Source organism: Clupea harengus, chromosome 9 (assembly GCF_900700415.2).
Source record: "Clupea harengus chromosome 9, Ch_v2.0.2, whole genome shotgun sequence".
Classification (NCBI taxonomy): Eukaryota; Metazoa; Chordata; class Actinopteri; order Clupeiformes; family Clupeidae; genus Clupea; species Clupea harengus.
The window spans coordinates 2,112,442-2,126,830 of record NC_045160.1 but is presented as its reverse complement, the minus strand read 5'-3'; the positions used below and the strand labels follow the sequence as shown (position 1 = coordinate 2,126,830).

The window sequence follows — 14,389 nt, the reverse complement described above, 5'->3', positions numbered from 1 at the left end:
AATTCCTTCATAGGATTCATATACAGATGATATACAAACAGATGTTTGTACTGTACTGCATCCTCAAAATATCCAAATACCCCTCCCCCTGGTTAAAACCTCCTTGGGAATGAGCCTATTCTACTTGACACGCTTTCAGACCTTTTTCAAAGACAGAAAGGTCAGCTGAAGTCCTTTCAGCCAGTGGCATGGCATGTTCATGGTTTTTCATTTTGGTGCCTGTGGCCATAGATTTCAAGGTATTCTGTCATTAGATATGATGTGCCTGCACAGTTCCCAGGAGGTGAACTGGTTGGAGGTAATCCCCTGTCACAGGAGCATAGATTTGAAACAGAACGTTAGTGTCTCAGATAGCTGGATCTGACAGGTCATCACTCAGATGGTACGGTTCAGAAATTTAGGATGGGAATGATAATCCCTCCCTTAAACATTATTTAAACTTGGATTTGATCACTAATCTTTGCTCAAAGCTGAGTCTAGAATCATGTTGTAATTACACATTGGTATGTCCTCTATAAAGCAGAATAACATGAAGGCTGTAAAAAATGCTGATTCTTAAAAAGGGTGTGTTGAGCTTTAAATAGAATCCCTTGAGTTGTACAAGTATTTCACGATATGCATATTTTCTTGCTCTCGGTGGAATGAAAAAAGAAGCCCAGTATATTTAATTTCAGTCTTCCGACTGCAATTGGTATGCCGTTACTAAGCAGCGATCACTTTTGGAAGACAAAAACACAAAACCAAATTTGGTTGGCCAAAATTCCTACATTATAGTCTACTGCCTGGGGCCCTGAACTTTACTTCTGTTCTCTGGAAGCCTCAGCTGGGCCTATTGATTTCTTTATGCTGGCCTGAGAATGCTGAGCCAAGCTCTTGTCTGCCAGTCTATCCGAGGCCAAAAGTTAGACATGTCGTCAGAGCACCATCTTCAGTGCTTATTTTGCTGGGGGCTTTTGTAGGCAGATGTAGTGTGTCCCTGGGGCTGGAAAGCTGATATCATCTGAGTGCTCCTTTGGGGTGGGAGGGAGGTTCTCTTGGTCTCGGTCTCTGTCTCTGTCTCTCTCCCTGGCTTGGATCTGCATGGGCCTCTACGGGCTCCTGGGTGACTGATAACCTCGAGGAAGCATGGGCCCATGACCTCACGGTCCACCCGAATCAGGTGACTGACTGATGGGATCTCTTAAGCCTGCCTTGCCATGCTAGTCGGGGGGGGGGGGGGGGGGCGCATGTCTTCAAAACTTTCCCAGCCGAGCATGAAGCGATGTAAGCAGATTCAAACGATAATTGCTGGGACTGTTTGTACAGTGCTTGACTTGTGTTTCTAAGTTTGTGCGTTATAAAAAAGGACCTTGTCATTTGAGGATCAGACGATGGCTCAAAATGCGCATATTTTGAATCTTTTAAGTGCCCAATGTGAATTATTCATTTTTTTTAACCCACATTCACATAATGCTGCATTCAGCTCTCAGACGGGATGCTGTAAATGGTGTACTGTTTTGCAGTGGCTTGTATTTTGTCCTCTCCCTCTTTAATGGAATTCAAAGTTTATCCTCTTCTCCAGAGCTTTAAGAGCTCCACAGCGGTGTTGAGTTTTCAGCAGAGTTGAAAGAGTGAGGATTCGTTTGCTCCGTGGTGTTGTTGAAGTAAAGCTTTGGTGCTTGTTCTCCTGTAATTACTGCTGTGTGATTAGTTTGACACAGTTCTGATGAAAGGAAGATTTGTTTTTGTCCTACATGCATCGCTCTCTATCTGTCTTTGTCTTCAGCTGACTGTCTACATTTGAATTTACAGGGATAGACTTAAGCTTTCTCAAATCATTTTCATTCATCTATAAGATAATACTGTTAAAGTATATTATTACAATTTTAAACGTGTGGTCCAATTCTTCCTCATCATTAGGTTTGTAGCTGTAGCAAACACTTTAATTGTTATACACTGTGCTGATTGGAACTTAATAAAACCCTGTGTCATAGAGCCAGGTTACGTAAGAGTTTGGTCCATTTTGACTTTTCTTGAAATGGTAAAGAGCATACTTGGTCCAGACACTGGTGTTGTCTGCACGCTGGGCTGGCTGATATCCAGGTTTGTCTTGTGAGAATGATCTAGTCTGCCATGGAGAACAAGGCATTCTTTCTTCTCTCACTGCCATGCAGAACAAAGTGTACAGTATCCGCACTGCCTCGCCATGCAACAAGTTGGTTTATTTAATCATTGTTGCACTCCCCTTAACAAAATATATGTCGCGTAATCTGGTTATTTGTTTGTATGGCGTGGGGGGATTTCCCCTCAAGCATATGAAACAAAATACGTAATGTAATTGCTTTGTTGCCGTTTTGGTGTGATATTACTTAGGATGCTGATTTTGTGGCTCAGCCGTGTGCAGCTGGCTCCTAGGCAGATTTGTTCGGTCTCCAAGACAGAAAAAAACCCACAATCTCCTTTTACATGCCAAGAAACAGACTACACACCCTCTAAAGGGCACCAATCCATATGAATATGATTCGATTTGTTGGACAGCAAGACTCACAGCTGTTAATTTCCTGATTCCACATAGCTTCTGAAAGATGCACACACTTATCTGGCAAGATTCAAATCTGAAACATCTCTGCATTTATATGCTGATGAAGTACACACATGAATAGGAATTCTTGATTTTAACTCCATTTTAGGCAGGGTGCAGGCATAGGACAGTTTAATGTGGTAAAATAATGATATGATAGGCATTCCATTTCAAATTTTATTAATTGTGATAATCACAAATGATTAGTGTCTGTTTAGTGGAGTTTAAGCGAAACAGCATGCTAGCAGTCACCTTCAAAGATAGGTAGCATGTGTGGCTGTTGTGGTTGTTCCATGCACGATTGCTCAGTCACAGCAGTATTAATGATTTCATATTCATCTCCATTGTATTGATCATTTTGATATGTGGATGAAACAAATGTCTATTTATGTAATAACTGTGGTGAAAGGATTTCTTAAACATTTCACTCTATTATCACTATTGATTTATCACCACTGTATTTCAGAAAGCATCACCATGATAATGTAAATAATCATCATTTTGGTTTATCGGTATGGTGACATGTAGTCTTCATATCATCCCATCTCTGCAGGGGCGTTATCTTGCCTGAGAGCAGTTTTTAATGGAGGGAGGAGGCCAAACCCCCGGTCCTGATTATGCATTGCCTCCTTTAACCCTTCACGATCTGAACTCAGTGTAATATAGGCCATATCCTGTGGGCCTGCATCCTCTTTACATATACCAGCGGTCCTCAAAGAGAATGATACCATGAATAATTTGCACAATGAGAGAGTCACAACTGATAATTCAAACACGTGGAAAAAAATCATATCCTCAAGCAGGTGCCTTGAGAGCTAGCTCCCATAGTGCACTTTCAATAAATCTTTCATTCTACGCCTGTGTCTAAATAGCACAGAGTTGGATTTCAAACTCGTGTTCTGGGCAGCTTGTCCCAGATAACTTGGGGCAGAAGAATGACCCACTTAACTGTTACACTGCGTCTTTTGGCTCAGTTCGCTCTGACACAGCGGTCCACATAGCTCAGATGGGCTGTCTGTGAGAAAGTTTTTTTTTTTAAATTCAGGGAGTAATGTTTCATGACACATTTATTCACCATTATGATGACATTGACATGAGAAATGTGATTAAAAAGTTCTCTGTGAAAGCAAAAGATGATGTCTCCAAAGAGTGCTAATGAATCTTAAGTGCTGCCTTTGGTTTCAAAGGGAAGGTGAATTCTTCAAAGATGGAGATCCAGTTCCCCCACTCTCGTAGCTGTGTCTCTTTGAAAGGACAACACACATTCAAAGCGGCTGCTTGATCCACGGTCCGCCATTGCTTTTACCCCATAGTGTCCAGGAGAGTGTCTGCTGGGGGAAAAAGGAAAGCAATGGCATTTAGAGAGGATAAAAGCACGTGAGAGACCAACTGTGAGTGGTGAGCTAACGGAACTTCATGCCCAGCTGTCAGTGAAAGTGGGGATCTTTGCATTGGCAAGACTGCCAGAGCTTGGTGTTTGGTGTTAAAGATAAATTATAGATGGTTAAGTGCTCCAAGTTGCTGAGGGAAAGACTAGTGAAGTTTGCTGTGGTCCAGCTTCAAAATGGCTTTGAATATGTGTTTAGGTGAGTGTGTGTGTGTGTGTGTGTTCTAGTTATGAGGGTGGTGAGTGAGTGCTTCGCCTGTGCTCCATGATGTTGAAGTTGCAATTTGGATATAAAGAGCGAAGTGGCCCAGGGAGTGGTGAAAGTGTGTTAGCTGTCACTAGGCCAAGAGCCTCAATCAAAATAGAAAACTTCATCACAAAACCACAGGAAAAACAAGTGACTCATTGATTGGAGTGTTTTTTTGTTGTGGCGGTGAAGTCTGAAGATAAGGGCATGACTACATACTCATGTCCTGAACTCAGTGATGTCCTCGAATACCTGCAAAGATTTTTAAAGTGCTTGAGATTTTTGAATCCTGAGTTAAGTTCTGTGTGTCTTGGGGACTCCTTGATGTAAATGCATTTTGTAGAATAGAACTCATGGCCTTCACTGGTGAGGGAAGGCCTTGTGGGAGATACAACAGTCAGCTGAAACGGTCTACAATACCTTATTTGGTGCTTAATGATATAATATGCCTATATATCTAAGACCTCTAAGAGGTGAACTATGAAGCACCTCTGTAATACACATTTATTTTCTCTTAATAAAATCCCTCACAGCCTCCGTGTAATAATCCTCGAGGAGGTCGAATAAATAATTGATCACAAATTCAAAAGGAATTTCAGCCGTCACAATAATATTGCCAATCTGATGTGTTATCATATATAAATGAGAAACATCTAGCTAGTGTAGGGTTCCGTTGCCAGCGCAACAACACAGCACATCAAAACCCTACAACTAACAAGATTCCCTCCTTACTCTTTCATGTGGACATTCTGGCTGTACAGGTTGTTGAATGGAGACTTTGGAGAGGCCTCGGCGCAGAGAGAGACCTCCGATGCTCCACACTAATGATCCCCAGCAACGAGTACAGCTTTCATCTCTCCGTGCCATGCCTGCATGTTTTCGCTCTTCAGTGTCTAGCGCACAAAAGAGAGAACTAGAGCCGTCTATTTTCTCCGGTTCTTTTGTGCTGTGATATGAAGAGCTTGCTGTATTTGCCGTATGTTCATATTGATACTCTGCATGCAGACGGAGCAGCAGAATCAGATCAAATTGCAGCCAGTGCCACTTCATGCCCGCACAAAGGCATGTCCAGGTAATTAGGGTTGTTTGTCAAAGGGTGGGGATGGGAGGTGGCAGGGGCAGTCTCCAATCATCATGTAAATGGAGACAGATATTACAGTTGGACCAAGGAGAGTAGACACTGTCAATTGCCCCATTCGCACTCATTTAACCCTTGTGACTTTGAGAGATCAATTGCATTTGCTCCACTCCCCACCCTACACACACACACGTTATGTAAAACAACAGGAAGTGGTTCTCGCGTTGTCTCACGCGTTTGGGGATTTGTGCAAACACACTGCATATGCTTTACAGGTATGTATGGCAACAAACCCTGTAATGGACTCTGTCCATATACAACTGGTTGGCATTGTGCCACAGAAATCTCGGTCAGATGGAGATTCTGGCTATTCCCCCAGAAAAGCCTGCCCCCTATGTGTGATCCTTGAGAGCTACAGGCTCTGGCTATTCCCCCAGAAAAGCCTGCCCCCCTATGAGTGATCCTTGAGAGCTACAGGCCTGACTGAATGTTGAATTTAATAACAGGACACAGAAGAGTGCTGACTCCAACACACACTTGATAACCCAGCTGGCACTGCATTCAATGTATTATGCATTCTCTTTGCTCAGCTGGTGATGGCTTCTCATGCATTTTGCGATGAGAAGATTTCCTTAAGACCCGGGCTAAACAAGTAGAGATGGTCATTTGGAGCGCAGGCACGTGGGGAGCTGCTTTTTGTGTGGAACATGCAGAGCTTGCATTCCATGAGTGTGCTGCTGTTTACTCTCTGTCTCGGCTCCGACCTCACTGTCAGTGATGGGTAATGTTATAATAACACTGGGTTATTGAACTGTAGTGGAACAGCTGTAGCACTGAGGGCACTGGGTTGAACAGGGTTTGCTATTGAGACTGGAGAAAATAGACAGCCTACTGAGATGCAGACTGTCTCAAATGTGGTTATTGGTGTCATACCTTGAATGTTGGAAAGGTTAGCGTGTAATGGAGACTCGAGGCAATACTGGTTTGGGTGTGTGCTGTCAAATTATTTCAAGCATTGTAGCCTCTTGTTTGACATTAATATAGGCTGATGTGGATATGGCAACGTTCTTCCATGTAGGCTGTTTCTGTCACTGGCAAGTGATGATAATTCATATAACGCAACGCATTTGAGTCTCCTTACAGAAATATTTGTGGTTTTGGAGAGACACACAGTCGTCATTGCCACTTACTGGGATTTATAACACATGCTGTTCTGTTTAGAATGCAATTTCCTCCCATTTCCACTCGCAAAACAAAGATACACATGCTCGGGGGCTGTGAACGGAAGTAAAGGGGTCGGCTTGCGCCCCAATAATAATTGAATAAAACTGTTGCGTAATAATTTTACAATCACGACAGTACAGTGACTCAATAAAGTTTTAGTCCTTCCTCTCCCATGTGTAGTCTCTCAAATCCCTTTATCGCCATGCGAAAATGCAACCACTGAATCAACAGCGTTTCAGGTCACAACCTTGGCAAGTGATGCAGGCTGTCGGGGATGCAGCCAGTGCAACCGCCATACCGATGGTCTTATTTTGGGCTGCCTTAATCATAAAGTCTAGACGTGGAGTGTGGAACGCGCTCTTTTTCTTCATTCTCTGTCACAGACATAGCGCAGGCTGCTTGCTTATCAGGGAGAGTCCAATCCCATTCTAGCCTCGGGGCGTTTTTTTTACATTGGTATGTATGCAAAGCTGCCTGTGCGGAACACATGATCTGAGCGGAGGAATCAAGGCAAGCAGACTCGGTGCACGCCCCTCTCTGTCTTGTGCCCAGTCTCCAGCGCTCTGTTTCTCTGCTCTTTTTTTGCGCGTCTCTCGAAATGAATCTGGCCAGACCTGTCATCATTGACGTAGGTCTCCGCCGACATCACCGGTGCTATGACAACAATGCTTCAGGCTCATCTCCATTCACAGTTCCTTTTTTTAGAGCTTTTTGCACGAATCTGCAAATAGGCAGAGAGTAAATTCTGCCTTAAAAACATGCCGCTGCTCTGTTTGAGTGGCTATCCTCCTTGCTTTCTCATAAGGTGACTAGACTACCTGCAGAGTGTGATTTAACCCTATAGTTGCTGTGATTTCATGCAGAACCTAAACATGAAGGCAACATCCCCACACATGACATGTGCTATAATTTAGACATGTATAACGGGGTTGGTTAATTTGGTTGAATCTTATTGGTAGCAAATACAAATAGTAATAGTAATAATAATAATAATAATAATAATAATAATAATAATAATACATATAAGAAACTTACAAGCAGTGTGTGTGTGTGTGTGTGTGTGTGTGTGTGTGTGTGTGTGTGTGTGTGTGTGTGTGTGTGTGTGTGTGTGTGTATCAGGGGGCTGGGCTCTTTCTCATAGGTGTGTAAACTGGGAGGGTAACAGGGAGGTTTTTTTGTTTTGTGCAAATGCGAAGCTCCTTCCCACCGGGGAGTGTTGAGGCCATTAAATGGCAGATGGGTAGAAGGTCCGGGTGTTCAGAGGAGCAGAGGAGTAGACATTCCTGTTGGCGGTCACTTTTTCAAGATTTTTGTATTCTTCCTCTATCGAAGGAGGTTGAATCAGACAGGGAAGAAGAAGAGATACAGGGAGGGGTGCAGTGAGAGAGAGAGAGAGAGAGAGAGAGAGAGAGAAATAGGGAGCGACTCAGAGAAAGAGAGAGAGAGATCACTAACAGGCACACCCCCCTCTCTCCCTCAGTTCCTGAACTCATCCTCCCTCTCTCGCCGGAGTCAGTGTGCAGTAGAGTTGTGTGAGGGAGAGGACTGTGGTCTGCTGCTGCCTCGGACCAGTGTGGGGCTTGAGATCTGCCGTTCACCCACGTTTGGATTTCTCTCATAGCTCCCAGAGCCCTGGAAAGCACCACGAGCCTCTGCTAGAAAGGTAAGGCTCCCGCTCTCTCTGTGTCTCTCGGTGCATTGTTTTCATCTGTTTATCTGCCTGTTTCATGCTTCTGCTGGATGATTTCCTGTGTCAGAGTGTGTGTGTTTGTGTGTGCCAGTGCTTGTCGGAAACAAATGGCTCCTTGGCTTCAAAACCCCTCATTCTCCAAGGAGGTGTTAAGAGACAAGATAAAAGAGGTTTTTCACAGCAGCTGTGGTTTTCTCTCTGCCTCTATAAGATCTTTAGCTTTTTGCTTATATGGATGCATTCAGTGTCATTTAGCATGCCTTTTAATCTGACTGCTATCTATGAAAGTTTGTGAGGCTTTCAAGGCTCATCAGTTTATGGCTATGCTCTGGTCATGCTCAAGTTTACATTGAGGTGCCTGTGGAGGTTTTATTTAACAAGGCAAGGAGGCACTAAGCACTTTTTGTTGTTGTTGTGCTTTGTCATAATGGCAGACAGTTAATGATGGATATGCAGAATGATTCATGTGTATCAGTGCTCGCATAGTGTCAGACGGTGCAAACACAGCTTGTGTGTGTGTGTGCGTGTGTGTGTGTGTCGTTGTAATGACAATGTGCCAAGAGTGTGGGGCCATTGTGGAGCCATGAGAGAGAGATGATGAATTGCAAATAAGCGAGATGGTCAAAGTCAAGGAGAATCCCTAAAGCATGTCCTGGTGGGAGAGAATGGGTGAGGGGGGGTGGGGGGGTGAAAGACTTTAGAAATGGAGGAGAAGGAGGAGGGAGGGGTGGAATTCATTCTCTACGTCTGATGGTTGTATTGGTGTGAATGGGCTGTGAAGATGGGGGGGGGGGCTGTAGAATTTGATCATCTGGTGGTTCCATAGTCATGGAAATGTCCTGGCCATCCGTGGCTTAGCAGGCCACAAGGTTAGGGCCTGTGGCCTCAGCTGTGGTGCTTATAATAAGCAAGTGGAGGGGGAGAACCACAGAGCTCTTGGGTAACAAGCCAGATTTTAAAATCCAGAAGCTAAAAACAAGTCCGGTTGTTGCCAAACAACAGGCTGGCGATTTTCACTTTGATTTTCCTGACACAATGACTTCTTTGACAGAAAGAAGATACTTGGTTTAATTGCAACCTGCCCCTGGTTCCCCCCTTCTAAATCTTGATCTAATTAGAAAGAAGAATAATCACATCCACAAAGCTTCACTTGTGATTCACTATTTTTGTAAAACGCTTAAGTTTGTATAATCAGAAACACAAAGCGTTCAGGGGCCAGAAGCGTGGTTGATAAGATAAGTCATTTACAGATGAATAAGACAGTCAGAAAGTTCATGGTGAAACTTACTGCTCGAGTGGATGTGCTTTATTGGTTGGGGCCAGATAGCCGCTGGATGTGGCTCTTCCTCTTTGTGACTAAATCAGTTCTGTATTCCTGTAAACAATGCCTCAGTCTTTTCTCTCTTCCCAGCTAATAGTGAAACTCCATTACAGCGGGAGCAACTAGTTAGCACCAGCTATTGTGACGAGTGAAAACCTGCATTGTTCCAAACCCCCCAGTCACTGTCTTTGCCCTCCCTATTGTTTTTCAGTTGGCTCCTTGCTTACTTATCTTACTTGAAGTTTTACGACCGTGTGGCCATTCCTGGCATATTTGCTTGTCAACAGCTGTGAGTGATGTGTTAACACTCCAGCTGTGGTGAGGAGGCGCGGAGGTGCACGGATAACCACACGATGCGCTCGTGTTCGTTTTCACTTGTTTTTTTTCCCCCCTCTTCCTCAGCAGTCTCCTCTATTATACTCTTGTTGTACTTGTTGGAAATTTGAAGTAGAAAACAGAAACAAAGGCTGTGTTTTCCAGCCCAGTCTTCCACTTCAGCAAATAATTGCCTCAGCCAATCTTCATTTCTCTCCAAATCCTTTTTTTTTTGTGTGTATCTCAATTCCAATGCTATGTGACAAAGCACACACACACACACACACACATGCATTTTGACATCTACAGAATGTTTCCAATGGCGGATTTCAGCTAAAGAGGATGACGCAAGGTGTTGCTTTAGGGCAGTGTGACTTTATATCAGAGAGAGAACAGGGGGTGTCATTGTGCCGTGGCAGGGGGGCTGGGGGCAGTGGATATGAGAGGCTCTGCTGCTCCAAGAAGGCTGTGATCAGGGCTGTTCGGAGCGCTCAGACACATTTCCACGCGGCTTTGTGTAGTCATGTGTGCAGAGACCCAGCCTGGTCACGCCTTGCTGCACAGCCCCCGTCTTGGAGAACTGGGGGAGCTCCCCTCGGGTTAGCGTGCTGGAGGTTGCGCAGGGGAAGTCTCCGTGATTTGGTGGGTTCTTTCTGGGTATTTGATTTACCTAATCTCTTCAGTTTGCTTCCCCTTCCATCATGCAGGTAATAAAAACAGCAGATGTTACCACAGAGACGGTGTGCTCGTGCTCTGGAATGAAACACACACACACACACACACACAAAAAGAGCGAAGTTGTTGTCAGGCTAGGAAACTTGGCAACGCACGCTTGAAGTCTTGTTTTGTGCCCATAACTTCCTGGGCTTTAAATCATAGCAATTTGAGAGTAGAAAGAAGATGATGTAGTCTCTCTTCTTAGAAGGCATGCATGCTACTTTCAGACCGTGTTCAGATGAAAAGGATGCCCTAACATATATCTATCAGGTGCCCCTATAATTATGGTGTGATTAAGTTTTTTGTTTTGTTAGAATGTGGTAGTGGTGATTCTCACTGGATTTTTTTAAGCAATATTAACTAAACACTTGTATTGTGTTATCCCTTATGTTAGCGTGAATCCATAACATAACCATACAAGTTGGCAATACTTGTTTTTGTTGTTAAAAGGTACACTTAAAATTGACCCAGATGTGCATTATCTCTATGGTAGTTCCTGCAAATGGTTGCGTAAAATAACCGCCGTTTGTCACAGCAGTACACAGATGGGGTCGGCTTGGTATTCCTACTCACTGACCTGGAAGCAACGGACTCCCTGGGACTGGGAAGCCCTGCACACACACATAAGTGAAAACACATTATTACTAAATGAATGTGAAACTTTTTTTTCCCTCGACAATACTGCTGTTTTTGGATCCGGTGTGTCACTTTTAGTAGCTAGATGAAGCAGTTAAGTGTGGAGGTGAGTATAGTACAGTGTTTGTTAAGTCATTCCTCTGGTCTGTAGAGCCAAAACATACATGCATATGTATATGGTGGTGGGTGACTTCATGTTGCCATATCCAAAAACAGACTCTGGTATCTGGTAGCTAGTAGTTGAATGGTAGCTGAAGGTTGCACCGGTGGCCTTTTGGTAGCTGCTGTTTAATTGAATTTGGTTTGTTTTTGTTTAATTTTGTAGTATAGTCTCCTTATTGAAAAGCATTATCTGTAAGACACTGAAAGACAAGGTGAAAGTTTAGGCATAGTTCATGGCGTTGTTGTTCTTGGTCTCCACTCTTGTTTTTCTTAGTTCGAGCTGTTGACCCTTCATTTCCTTATTCACTGCAGACTTTGGTGGCCTCACTATGAAGTCTTACACTCAGTTATTTATGCTGCCAGATGAGCAGGGTAATTGAATTATACAACTGATGTAGGTAAACTTCACATATACGCCAGTTTGTGTATGTTTGTGTATGTTTGTGGCTACTAGTCTAGCCCAATAACAGACTGCAATATAAAAGAGGAAACAAAAGCCAGACATAAGGATAATTAAAGCATAAGTTGTGACAAAAGTGTTCATTTTTTTTCAGCTGTCATTCTTTGTGCTACAAAGGCACTACTTATCTCTTCAACTCGGTGACGAGTGGAGCACTGTGAATTAAACAAAAACTCCCCCACTCCGTTGGAAGGGCGGGGGTACCTGTCAGCCATGCTTTAATCTGAGTGCGTTCGGTCGCTCGTGTGGGACATTCTTGTCTGGCAGCGGAGTCCTGTCTGCCTGGCATTAAATGAAAACTGATGCATCGTCTTGGAGGTCCCCCTTGTTGTCGGGGAGCCATTGTGTTGTTGTCCCAGGTGTGGAACTTCCCTACCCAGCCCAACCCCCTCCCCTCAACCACACTGTGAGCCACTTCTCATTCTTCGGTCCACTTCTCCCCCAGCCCCCCTTCACTTCTCCTCACTTCACTTCACTTCCCCAAGCCCTATACTCACATTTTGGGGAGGGGAAGGGGAAGGGGGGGGCATGAAAGCACTTTCCATCCCCCTGTTGTTTCCCAGGAGGTGCTTGGGCTTGTCTGCACGTCCCATTAGTGTCTTTTTAAGAACTTCAAAGACCAGGCAGTCAGCCTCAGCTCAGTAAACTAGCTGTTGTGCACTTGTGACTGCATTGAGATGATTGGAAGACCCCCCCCTTTACGCCACTGGTCATCAACCTAATCCCTGCTAGCGCAAAGTTTCACAGCTACAATCAAGCAGAGCAGCCAGGTTGACGTATGTGTGGTGGTCGTTATGGGATATAAGGTTGGCAGGTCAAGGCTGGGCACTGGGTAGTTGCTTCAGTAAACAGTGACTTTCTGCAGCCACCTGGGACCACTGAGATGAGGTCAGCAAGGCCAGTGGACGACCATCCAGAGATCTCAATCGTGTTCCTCCACGTGTGAAAATTGCCTGGGTGGTACAAGAGGAGGTAATTTTAGAAGGTTACAAGGGTGAAGGTGTGAAGTGAATATATGTTTCTTCTAGGGCCTTGAATGAGCTGTGTTCAGTTATTTACGGGGGAGGGGAAGGGTGAGCTGATAACAAGCATGTCCAATTGAGCTGTAGGTGGGGTGTTGGAGGAAACATGACTGGAAGCCTCCTGAGGTGCCTTTGTCTTTTCCGACAAGTTTTTATAGAGGGCTCCCCCTACATGGAGAGACATTAACACCTCACAAACAGAACTCCAGCTGATAATGGTGACCCATCATCAATCAAGCTTTGTTACGGAAGTCTCAAATGAACCGTAAGCTTTGGTTCATGTTTGGTTGGCTTTGGTTCATCCTCTGCTGTTGTGTCTGCTCACATCCTCTTCAGGTCAGTGAAATCGTTTTAGAAATGACAAGCCTTTTGAATATCAGGGGGAGAAAAAAAGACATGAAACCTAAGAAATAAGTCAGCAGCATAATTCAAAAAAAGTCTTCTGAGGGAGCCATTTCAAATGGTGCAATAATTGATACGCTTTAGGGAGAAGCCAAACTCCCAGCATGCAAGCAGTCAGGCTGTCAGTATTTAAACCACATTACTTTCCCGATGCTGCTGGAGATGAATTATGAATTGAGCCAAATGGATTTGCATGGGGCCAGGATGCTCCAGTGACTGCAGCAGTAGCAGAAGCAGCGGTAGCTGCAGTGGCCGTGGGTCCCTCTCCTTTCATTTAGCCTTCTCCTGCAGGCACCTTAATAGTCAACTTGTTCCGTTTTCACCTCCGCCGAAAGCCCCCAGCTGTTTGTCATTCAAGGTTTCTAGGGTTACGGATCAAATTTAGAAGGCAGATCATCCCCCTTCCGTAAACAGTGAAAAAGAGAGAGAAAGCCGCACCACAGAGGTAGCCTGAGCGGGCCGCTTTGGAACGCTCTGTGAAGGATTGCATGATGGATCGAGAAAAGCAAAAACAAGGCAAATTTCATGCCCGTCTGGACCAGGATGATTTGCACGCAGGGGACCGTCCTCGACCTGGGTCCCTGCACTGCCGGTGTTGTCTCATGCAAATAGGTTGGCATGATAGGCTCCCCAAACGCAGCTGTTGTCACGTCATTCTCACATCGGCGGGCGTCTCCTGCCAGCGCAATGTCATATGCTTGTGATTTGAAAAGAGAGGCAGAAAAAGGAGGAATTTGTCTTGGTCTGATCTGCAGTCAGTTAGAATGACTTCCATTGACCTTTTCGGTTTTTTTTACCAGACACTGTTTAAATGTTTGGCACTCGAGTGAGTCAATGCTTCAACCTGTATTAGACATGCTGCCTTCAAGGTGTTAACTAACTTGAGCAGGACTTGTGTGTCCTCGGAGACAAGGCTGACTCTTTGCTCATTCTGGGCCTTTTGAGTGGTGAAAACTTCTTCCTTTTATTCCGCCTCTATGGCTACGACTCTAACACTGGAAAGTGGTTGGAATGGAGGCAAAAATAACAGGATATGCACAATTATCTTCTCCAAGGATGAATTAATCCCATTCTTGTGAAAGGACAAAAAGCTCCTAGCATTACATAACTGTGGGCTTTTCATGCGTCGTAAAAAATACACCAAGCAAAGTTTTTTTTTTTAAAACAG

The 14,389-nt window shown here is 44.4% G+C and overlaps 1 protein-coding gene across 3 annotated transcripts in view; it reads left to right on the top strand.

Annotated features, from left to right (window-relative positions):
* The window catches only part of tiam1b (TIAM Rac1 associated GEF 1b), a 56,141-nt gene that overhangs the window by 1,590 nt on the left and 40,162 nt on the right, over positions 1-14,389 (top strand). For 2 of the 3 annotated variants that reach the window (XM_031573030.2, XM_031573031.2), the window contains exon 2: positions 7,977-8,159. The exons of the other annotated variant lie outside the window; for it this stretch is intronic. The gene's annotated coding sequence lies outside the window, so the exon portion shown is untranslated. The remainder of the gene's footprint in view (positions 1-7,976; positions 8,160-14,389) is intronic. 3 annotated transcript variants of the gene reach the window in all.